Below are 11,509 nucleotides of genomic sequence, written 5' to 3' on the forward strand. Positions count from 1 at the left end.
CACACACACACACACACACACACACACACACACACACACACACACACACACACACACACACACACACACACAAGGGTACACGAATAATGAAGTGGCGATAACTGAAGTGTGAATGTTCGCTGGAATGTTCAGCTTGTGATCCCTACTAGGCAAATCCATAGAAATCATTGATGTGCATTGTACGTGTACTTCGTACCTTAACAGACACCGAAACTACTGATCGGATTAAACAAACAAGCCAAAAAAATGATCTAAAATCCTTTTAGATCGACATCACTGATTTCTCATTCAAATATGATTTGCAACTTGTGCCATATAGCTTATGTCCTGAAGAAATTTCAGGACTTAATATAACCTCAGCGTTTAAAAATTCTGGAAATCAAAAGTGAGATGGAACACCTTAAGATTAAGTAATGACAATCCAAAACCCCCACAAACCAAACCAAACCAAAAAAACAACCCACTGACGTGTGTCTCATCTCTCCTTGGACCTATACGTACGGTCCAGGCTACTTGTAAACTACATGACATCAGTGAGGAAGAAGGGGTGTACTAGGGAGCTGGTGAACTGGGCGGGCGCTGTTGCACGTGTTCTGAATGGGGAAGACGGGCTCGCATCGCATTTCTCAGGTCCAATCGATCCCTGCTCGGGAGGAGCGACGGGAGAGCAACTATCACTCCTATATCACTATACCATCACTCTCATCAGCATCTCCCCGGCGACTATAACGCCTCTGTGTGACAGACTCACATAACGAGATGAACTTGTGCGGAGTGTCATCAACCCTGTGTCGCTTTGGGGGAATTACGCACTTCTGATGACTTTCTCCTCAGTCTGGTTCTGAGATGGGACTCAACGAGATCATGGCAAGTTGGAGCACGTCCTTATTACGCGAGCCCTGTCTTCTAGCCCGGTTTCGGAGGGTTGGCTCTGCGGAGTGGCAGCATATCTCCTCACTCATTCTTTAGCGTGTTTGTGCGCGGGTACCCGGACGGAAGACTTACTAGGATTGCCCTGTTTGGTGTGAAAACAAAACGCCTTGGAGTTGAAACAGAAAGTGGCAAAGCTCTACTATCGCCTCACCTGGACTCTGTACAGCTACCAAAGATCATGCCATCGCGGTTATAGATTTGGGTAAGATGTTTTACCCCCTTCTCTTTAGATTAAATTAGTATAATTCACGTTTAAGTTCTCTTTGTCTCCTTCATAACGCACGGTCTGTAGGCTAAAGCGTAAAGGCTAGGGTCGGAGGAGGACTTTGTATGTGGAACATTTTTCTATGTCGAGCAGGGAGAGAAGAGGTGGCGACTGACTGGCAAACTGAAAGCAACTTTGCTGCTGTTTGGCTCAGAGCGCAGCGGACACGCTTTGCTGGGGAACGATGTGTTATTAACAGCGTAATTTTCATAGAAAACCTCGCTGATCTCCTGATCACTCATGTCTCCTCATTTTCATAGCTTTGCGTAAAAGAATGGAACACACGACGAGCCCGTTCAAACGGTCGTCCGTCCTGTGATAATGTGCAGCGCGTGCCGTTAGAAAGATCGCGGAAAAATGAGGTGAGATTGATGCAGTGTTTCATCACTGTGAGGTTAAATAAGCGATCGGTTCCGCTTAGCACCTATTGAGTGCTCCGCCAGGCTGATCCGCTGACCAGACTCTTTTTGCTCGCCTTCTAATCTCTTTGCATGGATTGAGATCGGCTGGGAATAGCGGGGCGCGCGCAGCTCAGACGTAGAAGAGAGAAATGAAGTGCCGCCGGGTTCTCCAAGCAGATTGCGCACGGAGCCAAGGAGGTGTGTTGCAGAACCTAATGGCCACACTCTATTGGGCGTACACGCACAGAAGCGTCTCTCTCTCTCTCTCTCTCTCTCTCTTCTCTCCCTTTCTGTGTGTGTGTGTCTTTGTCTAGTGCACACACAGCCCGAGTGGGGAAAATTACTCGGTGCATGTTAATGGGCGCAGTAATGAGAGCCAACCCCTATCGTGTTGTAATTGTTAGTCATCCTTGTCTCCACCCTCCCTCTCCCTTCCCTTCCCATCCCATCCCATCCCCTCCGCCCTCCCTCCCTTCGCGTGTATCCCTGCCCGTCCTGTGGCTCGGCTCTGCAATTTGTACTGTATTGTGTAATTATTTCCCCATTGTTTTGAGTGCGCCGGTAGTGGCACTCCACAGAAAGGGGTGTCATTAGTGTGACAGGGCCGACAGGCGAGGGAGAGGGGAGCCTGGTGGAGGGGATCGGTCCGGAGACTTAATTCTCATTGACAGTCACATTAACACAGGAGCAGCACTCTTAATCCTGTGGAGATTACTCTCTCCAACCTGACTCCCTGTCACCCACCCATCCTCCAGGGGCTCACTTACTCACACGCTGTGACAAACACCTGTAAGAGGGTGGCACTCTGATATCTGTGCGTCTGTCTGCAGTGGATGGCTTCTCCTCTGTCTTTGTCAACCTTTTCCACCCTTCACCCCCTCTGCCTCTCTTCCTCCGCAGCCCCCCTCCAGATCCACGCACATACACAGTTTTCACACACACAATTTTATCATCCATACCCTTCCCTTTTTCTCCCCCTTCCTCTTGTAGCAGGTCCCAGTGATGGGACAGCAGGTATCCTCTGAAGACTATTCTGCTCTACATGTCTCAACAACCTCCTATCTACTTACCCCACAGAGAGCTGATTGGGATGACTGGATGGGAATGAGGTGGGAGGGATGGATTGTGTGCATTTGTGATTGTGCATGAGGACACAGCCAAGCAGAGAGGCCACGACAGCGAGGAGGAGGAAAGGGAGAGCAGGGGAGGCAAGAGAAATGAGCTGGAGAGACAGAAATGATGATGCAAGGGAAAGATGTGTATGTGCGAAAGGGAGAAACAGAAAGCCTATATGTGAAATGACGTGTGTCTGTAATAGCAGGAACTCTGCACAATGGCATCTTGTAAATCTGTGTACTTGTTTATGTGTGACGGAGGGGTGAACACTGCATATTTGAGATGATGATGATGATAATCTGTGCATGTGTGTAAAAGGTGTTGTGGGTGATATGTGAATAAGCAAGAATTAGACATGTAGGACTGATGAGGTGACAGCAGCGTGACAGATTGGAGCTCACCTCCACATGTACGCACACACACACACACACACTGGCATAAACAGATTTCTGTGATAAGTGGATTCTTCCTGACTAAGAGGAGGAGGAGGACAAGGAGTGGTAGAAAAAAAAGACCAGAGAAGAAGACTAGAGAGGCATGTCACTGTCCATGTCACCGGGAGAGGGATAGGGGAAAGGACCCTCATTTGTAAATGACAATGTCCTGGACAGCTTTTCATTTCAGGCAGCTTCTGGGGATATTGAGTCAGAAAGCATGAATAGACGTCATGTAACAGCACTGGAAAATAATGCCGTCACTCATCGTCATGAAACCAGGCTCAGTGAAAGCAAGCTCTAAGAGGACTATTGTGTCTTCTCAAAAATATGAGATCCATGACTTTAATGGAGGAAGGAGCGACATTAGATCAATAAGTAAGAGTGTGGTATGCATCTCACTTTTGTTTCAACCACAAAACCACAAGTGGACAGAAGTCATGACCTGTGGTGAAAAAAAGAGTAAAGTTCAGCTGGTGCTTACAGGCCAGGGGGATAACATTTGATACATCATTAACTGTGAAAGGTGGCTTAGAGTAGAATGATATCCAGAGTGTATCTATCGGTTAATGAACGATACATCAATTTAATTCAATTCAATTCAATTCAGTATGTATAGTACCAAATCACAACCTCAAGGCACTTCATATTGTAAGGTAAAGACTCAACAACAATACAGAGAAAACCCAGGCAATCAAACAAATCCCTTTGAATTAGCACTTGGTAACAGTGGGAAGGAAACACTCCCTTTTAACAGAAAGAAACCTCCAGGAGCCATGCATCACACGCTTCACTGTACTTTCTAATAAAAATGACCTCAAACAAACATTTTATCAGATTATGAAAGCATTTTAAAGCATCTCATGTTTGAACTTTTTCTTTCACACAGCAATCATTTTCTCATAGTAGGCTCCAGCTGGTCCCGGCAGTAAAGATCTCTTGTTGGAGGGCCACAGTTGTTCTTTACCTTTCATGCTGTCCTTTGTCAGACAGTCAATCAGTTGAAGACAACAAGGCCTTGGCTTTTCTGTGTGGTGTCATAACACCAGCCCTCTGACTAAGTCTAGCAGGTCTTGCATAGACTGGTAGCTCACACCGCCACATGAAAACTCCTGCTGTCCAGCTCAAGAGAAATGGTGAAAGACATAGCCGTGTATTTCAAACTTCTCACTTGTCTTGAAAATAGTAATTTGACTAGGAGTTATTGGATTATTGTCCACTTTGTGTCAGGAGCTTTTAAAGAATCTGTCATGTACTACTGAGGGGTTATTTTTTTTAAAACAGCTGTTTTGCTAGTATATTTTGGAGTAATTCATTTATGTTTTAATTTGAGTCACTTCCAATTGGAAGAGAGTTTCGAGAATGTCGTCATCCCTTTGCAAACACTGAAAATAACTCCACCTTACAGCCCTCAAGGTGATATTCTCTGTAGCTCCGACTCACTTTGACCATGACAAATCTCCCTAAGTGATAGTAATGATTGTAATTGAACAGGCACAGTTGCAACCCACAGTGCTCTATCTATCACCTTGGATGCAATATGCTGCTTCCACTTGTGTGTGTGTGTGCTTGGATTTTTTTTTGTGTCCATCTGTGTGTGTCTCTTTGAGAGACTGCGTGTCCCTGTTCGCGGCCCCTCTGGCAGCTGGCAGATGTGCTGTTAACTGTGAGCGACAGTGTGAGTGTGTTCGTGGGATTATGAAAAGCTCCCACTGTGCTGTGCTGCCCGGGTCCACTGTAAAGCCGCTGCGAAGAAGCCGTGTGGCGACGGCAGAGCCTGGGGCGGTCATCACAGCAGCCCTCAAACAACGCAACAGCTCGTGAGGGGGAAAGAGGGTTTCACCCCTGCGGGATTGGAGCTTTAAAAGGGAGAAGTTGTGAAGAAGAGGAAGGGATAAAAACAAACAAACAAAAAAAACCCCACAGAGTTGAAAGAGAGGAAGTGAGAGAGACGGCCTAATGCGGCAGCTGAATGGGATGCTGAAACTGAATGAGTGTATAAGAGCTCAACAGGGAGGAGCATGATAGTCATGAGACGGTCAGAGGAATGTGTGTCTGTGTGTAGGGAGTAATGGGAGAGAGAGAGTAAATACCCCAAATCAATTCAACTTAACCGTAATTTGCTGTAAATCATGCATGAAGTGGAATTGTGCAAGCGTGCTATCTGTTGCCCATATTCCCCTGTATTGAACAATATATTATTTTTCCATCAGATCTGGGGGCCCTCTAAAAAACATAGCACCATGGGTTCATTTAAAAATGTGTTTCCTCAAATGCATTTTGTGGACTCAGAGACAACAGCTAACTCACGCACAAGGACACTAATACATTTGTGCAATCTAAAATCCTCCTAAAGGGTTTTATGTGTGGTGCGAGCTTCCACATGGAATCACAGGCACTGGTGTAATTGCATTAAAAATTTCCTTTGTTGGTAGATCTGTCCCTGATATCTGTGTATGATCCTCACATAGAATTGCTTTGTGAGAGTGTGAGGAGGTTAAAGGCCCCGCCTGTCTCAGGGGAGCACAGTGATATGGTGTCATGCCCAGAAGACTCACAGACAAATTAATTCACTTATTGACACTGCTGACACGTCTCAGTGACTTTGTAAAATGAACAATTGATCCCCCCCCCACACACACACCTCTCTCATACTCTCGGCCTCTCTCTGTTTTCTCTGACTTCTTTTCCTCCTTTCATTCCTTCCACTCTGCTATTTCCACTGTCTACAACTCTTTTATCTGTAAGCTGCTTCCTTCCCCCTGCTTTCACCCTACACGCACCAACCTCTCTTTTTTAATTTGACTGGCCAATTGACAGCCATGGCACGTATGGTAATTAATATAATTACACACAAGCTGGTCATTAACAGGAGTGGGGACTGAAATAATCAAGATGTCACTTGTCTGCATATCTGAGTTTCAGTGGGGATGTGCTCAGACAGCAAGAGAGTGAGAAATAACGTGTGCGTTTGCACGAGTGTGAGGGAGAAGAAGGGGAAAGGGAATGTGCTCCTTTACCTGTGTGTGTGTTTGTGTGGGCATTTAATTAAAACAATTGTGTGAACGAATCTAGCAGCCCAGAGAGTGTTCAGAGAGTGTTTGTCCAGTGCTTTTTTCTGGGTCAAAGCAGTACGCACAACTAGAGGCCAAAAGCTCAAAGAAAATCAAAGCCAGCTCCACATCAAGGCTGTTTATTTTCCATTAATCATAATTTGGGCACAAAACAAAATGAATGGCTACTGGTCTCAGGGGACTCTCTGTCAGGGCCGGGTCTCCTTTTGTTTGGCTCCAGGCCGCCGTTCAATACCAGCAGCCACAGAAGAAGGGTCCAGTCAGAGTTAGCAATACACTGCAGCATGCACACTCTGCTCTTGACTCATTTTCTTATTCTTTGCACAGAAAGGTGAAAGGTTCTGTCACTTTATTACTACACTAGGTCATGCTGTGTCCTTCCTGCCTCACTGTGGTTAACCAGTTTTCTTCTTCATATAAGGCTTCTTCTATGTCTTGGGGAAAACAAGAAGTATATAACATATACTTACAATGAAAGCGTAAAGAAAGAGAAGAGAAAACAGACAAGGAAATATGTACACAAGACTAAAAAGTTGCTTTCCACAGCATGCTAAAACCATGCAGACACACTGAGTGCACGATTACTAATTTGGCACTGAAAAAACCGCGACCGTGAAAAGCTACTTCCTATTTGTTTCTGTGCACGACACGATGAGTAAAATGTGAAAGCCTGCTATGCAATCATTCTAGCACGAAGGCAGATCAGTTGCGGAAATGGAGAACTTACTGAATGAGCAGAGCAGTACATAAAGATTGTGCTTCACCCCCCTAAATCACAGTCTCTACTTGTTTTTTTCTTCTTCTTTATCACAAAAGCAAGCTATGGCTAGAATAAAAGAGGAGTAACAACAAGAGAGAAGCATCAATACTGCAGATACCTAGTTTGTCTCGAGTGGAAAGGGGGGAAGAAAAGCTGCCAAAATGGGTGTGGGTGTGTACAATCATCAAAAAGTGTCTCCTATTCTTTCCTCCTTTCCATCCATCTTCCACCGCTGAGGGACACTGACTTTTAATGGCCTTTTATTGCTTTATTAGGGTGCGGCAGATTTACTGCTGGACCGTGCCTCTGTCTGTCAGCAGCTCTGAGGAGGATTTCTCTGATCTATGTTGGCTCAAGCTGGCTGTCTAGGTTTTAAATGACAAACTGAGGAAACCAAGTGGGCCTTGGCCACAGACTTGTTGTATTAGTGAGCTAATGTTTATTAGCCTGTTAGTGCCTACGCTTCATCCCCTTTTGTAAAACAACTAACAGCGTACTCCCTCTCCCTGCCGCCCAATTCAGTGGAAGAGGATGCTAAAACACTTTAATGACACTTGTTAGCAATGTGGGAACATGACAGGTACATTTAGCAACCTTAGAAGTGCGTCTGCTGAGTTAATCTAACTGTACAACAGGTGTGATCTGCATAGATGGGTGTATCAGTAAAACGGCATGTTTGTGAATGGGTGACATGTGTACACCAGCTTATGAGCGGCATCCAGACTCCCAGGAGTGGCTGGTCGCCTGCTGCAGCACATGAAACGTATAGTGGGAGTCTGATCATTTCTGGCTTTTATCTATGGAAGTGAAGGAGTGGAAAACAGTGAGGGAGAGGAAGTAAGATAAGTGCTGGAAAGAAGGGGATGTAGAAGTTGGCAGAGAGAGAATGAGAGCGGAGCCAAAGAATAACCTTGGAAAACACACCAAAGAATAGAGACACAAAAATAGATTCACTCTCTAGCTTGCTGCACATACCGCTCTAAATACACGTATATTTCTTGGCCGCCAGATTCTGAGACGATAGCTTGTGCAACAAGGTGGGATTTAGACTTAAGTGCAGGCCGATCAATTGAGTCATAATGGTACCTCAGTGCCAAGGCCATTCTCTGAACTCTGCAGTCGATACCAGTGCCAGGCAATGGTCCCAAACTCAGACTGTTGCTTACAACTCTGTCTCTCCTCTCTCTCCGTCTCCTCACCTGGCCATTTCAGCAAATGTGGGGTCTTCCATTTAATTGCTTGCTGATTTATTGGAGGAAGAAATACAGTGGAGGAGGTGTGATGTTGCGGGTGGATGACAGTAAACAGATTCAGTGTTGCTCTGTATCTTTCAGGTGCCTTCTGACCCCCCCACCATAAAATATTTATAAGAATCATGTGCTATGACGTAGTATTAATCCTCAGCTGCTGTGTACCTCACACAGAGACCTAGTGCAGATTTTATTATGCAGTTATGCACACTGTCATAAGGATTCTACCAAAGACTATACTGAAACGCCTGTTCATAATATGTTAACAGTACAAAACAAACTAAAACAAAGTAATTTAGGATTTTAGGCATCAACTAAAAATTCTGTAGACGCTGTTGTTAATGTGAAAACAAAACATGCCTCAGTTCTGAAGATTTTCTGAAGGGTGGCCTGGATTTTATGCGTGCCCTTCATGTGTCTGACTCACATGCGTAATGTCTGACATTTTAAGATGTCTTCTTCATTATGAGTTGAAGCAGAGAGATTGTTGGGGTGTCATTAGAATTTGCAGTTGGGAGGTATTGAAAAAAGCAGAGATGCTGATCTGCACACTGAGGAGAGAAACGAAAAGGCACGAACGCACACACACACACACATACACACACACATAGACACACATGCACGGAGGCAAGAATCCTTTGGCGAGCAAGGGTGAGGAGGAACAAACAAGAAGCAGGAAGAAAGTGAGCTGGGCAAAGGAGGACAGACAAATGCAAAAGGCTGTGCCATATGAATGCATACCGCAGTGTTAATTTAAGTTTGTACATTGTGCAAACTGTGTGTAATAAAGTGCATTTGTGTGTGAGCACACACCAGCTCTATCTGCCCAGCGACCCAGAGGAAATGGCAAGCAGCACCATGCCGTATTGGTTTTAGAGCTGAAAGCAGACAAATATATAGAAGCAGAACATTACACATCCTAACTGAATGATAATACTGTGCATATCGGCAGAAATCTGAAACGCTTCACGTAAGATTCCACTGGGCTTTGTGCTTTTGCCCGTTTCATTTTCAATATCTTTCCGCCTTAGGGAGATGCACTTTGTTTTACACTGATATGCTTTTTGTCTGCTTGGTCTTTGTCTGGGCAGAGAAAATCAGCATACTGAGATGCTGGTGTGATGCTTGTGTGGTCTACAATCTTATTGTGTTGTTTTTTTGTGTGTTCACATTTATTGGAGTTCACCCAGAGACCACGTTCATGTATCCGGTAGCTCTACTTTTCTGTTTTCTTTGAATTTTGTATTCTATTTAAATAGTTTTAAATTCCAAATAAACCACTAAAATCCAATACTGAAAACCAATCTTGCCTAAGTAAAAAGAGTCTCATGAAATTGAACATATTCCACAAAAAAATAAAAAATAAATAATAATTTTTTTGTTAGATTCTGTTCAAGGTCCTTGTATTATCTATTTGCTGAAGAAACAGTACACAAAGCTCCTGCTAAATATGTAATTTGCAAGGATTATTTCTGAAAAGAATCACAAAGAAACAAAAACAAGACAAATAATATACTGTTTTTATGTAACTGATCACGAGGATCTGTCCATACATTATTTGGCTTGCAGTGATGTATGTGCAAGCTATTCATGTAGCTAATCAAATAAACATGCACATGTAATATAAATGTACATTTTATAAATATATTTTTAAACCCATAAGACCCATTCAGATCTTACACAGTTAAAAAATGCATATTTATTTGTAATATTGATTGCACAGGGACAAAATGTTTATGATCTGACAGCAGTAAATATCTAGCATTTAAAATAAAGCCGCAATTGGCCCAATACAGCCAACATAACACAAACAGTCAAACCTAAACAACTATCATTGCCTCTCGCCGTGTAGTGTTGGGCAGACGAGCAGCATCTTCAGTCTTGGGGTAGTGTCAGGGGAAAGGCCTTGGGATCATAAAAAATTTAATGTGCAGTTCATAATGTGAGTCTATGCTCATTTAATTTTTATGTTAATTTCATCCTGCTTATTTTGATTGTGTTACTTTATGTGTTAGTGAAATGTGCTCAGCAGCAAGAACGCTCAGCTGTTGTTAGTTGCTGAGAATTCCTTCGTCCAAACCACCATGTTTAATGGATCGCCATCATCTTTTTGGTGGCTGGCGAGGCAAACATCAGCCTGTCAGTCAGTCGGATGGTTAAACTATCCCGTCAATAATCTGAAGCAGACTTCAACAGATACAAATCTCCTTCTTGTTTCTCATTCATTTTTAAAAGACATTTTTTAATATTACAGAAAATTTCACAAAGCCTGCCTATGAACACTGGTACATACAAAGCAAGAGACACTGAAGCTATCAAATAATGGTATGGCGCCTGTTTTTTGCAGTTCTGCCGAGCCGCGACTTCCTGTGCTGCCCTGACAAATGATATAATCTGTGAGTGACAAACAGCACGGTGTCACGGTAAACCCTTCCTGCGGGAAGTGTCTTAGCCTTTTATTTCTGATGCACAGCAAACATCTTTCCTGATGAGGTCAGAGACTGTATGCGGTATAATACATGCAAGTATAATTTTGCAAGTTCACGGGTGCATGTTCGTGATTGTGCACGCGTGCGTGTAGAGCACGGGCAGATGATGCTGTTCGGATGCAGGGCACACAGGATGTATTTGTGGCAGAGGTAGGATCGTCTCATTGCATGACAATAAGCCGGCGTGTCAGTCCTGTGTGTGTTTTCTGCAAGGAGTGACACAACCCAGGCCTCAAGACCTTGCAGGCGCCTGGTGAGGGAGGATGTGGAAGTGATGATACAGAGGCAGCGATTATTTTAGAAAGAGTGAGGCTTGATGTTCTTAGATAAACTTGAGGATGTCGTTGCACTGTTTGCTAAAGTGTGCATGTCCTTCCTGCCAAACACAACAAGCTGATGATGACCAGCTGAGCCCCACGCACACGTCATCTAGCTTTAACATAATGTCACCAGAGACTTTGGCCTTTTACTGCAGTGTGTACGTTTGCTGATTCACACACTCATTCACAAATAGATACAAATAGATCTAGATATACAGTATATATAAGGTACATTTATTACACAGTTAAAAGGCTAACATCTGTGATCTGTGTGAGACACAATAAAGGTGACAGTATTGCTGTTACTGATGGCATATTTCACTGAGTCCCAGTGGGCTGCATCTGGAGACCACACACACACACACACACACACACACACACACACACACACACACACACACACACACACACACACACACACACACACAGCTTGTGTGTGTGTGTGTGTGTGTGTGTGTGTGTGTGTG

At 44.0% G+C, this 11,509-nt stretch overlaps 1 protein-coding gene across 1 annotated transcript in view; it reads left to right on the forward strand.

Moving 5' to 3' along the window:
- The first annotated feature begins 652 nt into the window (after positions 1-652).
- tafa4b (TAFA chemokine like family member 4b) overlaps positions 653-11,509 on the forward strand; it is a 38,542-nt gene continuing 27,685 nt past the window's right edge. The window contains exon 1 of the mRNA XM_005731190.1: positions 653-1,135. The gene's annotated coding sequence lies outside the window, so the exon portion shown is untranslated. The remainder of the gene's footprint in view (positions 1,136-11,509) is intronic.

This window comes from Pundamilia nyererei, unplaced genomic scaffold (assembly GCF_000239375.1).
Source record: "Pundamilia nyererei isolate P.nyererei 1_Seehausen unplaced genomic scaffold, PunNye1.0 scaffold00042, whole genome shotgun sequence".
Taxonomy (NCBI): Eukaryota; Metazoa; Chordata; class Actinopteri; order Cichliformes; family Cichlidae; genus Pundamilia; species Pundamilia nyererei.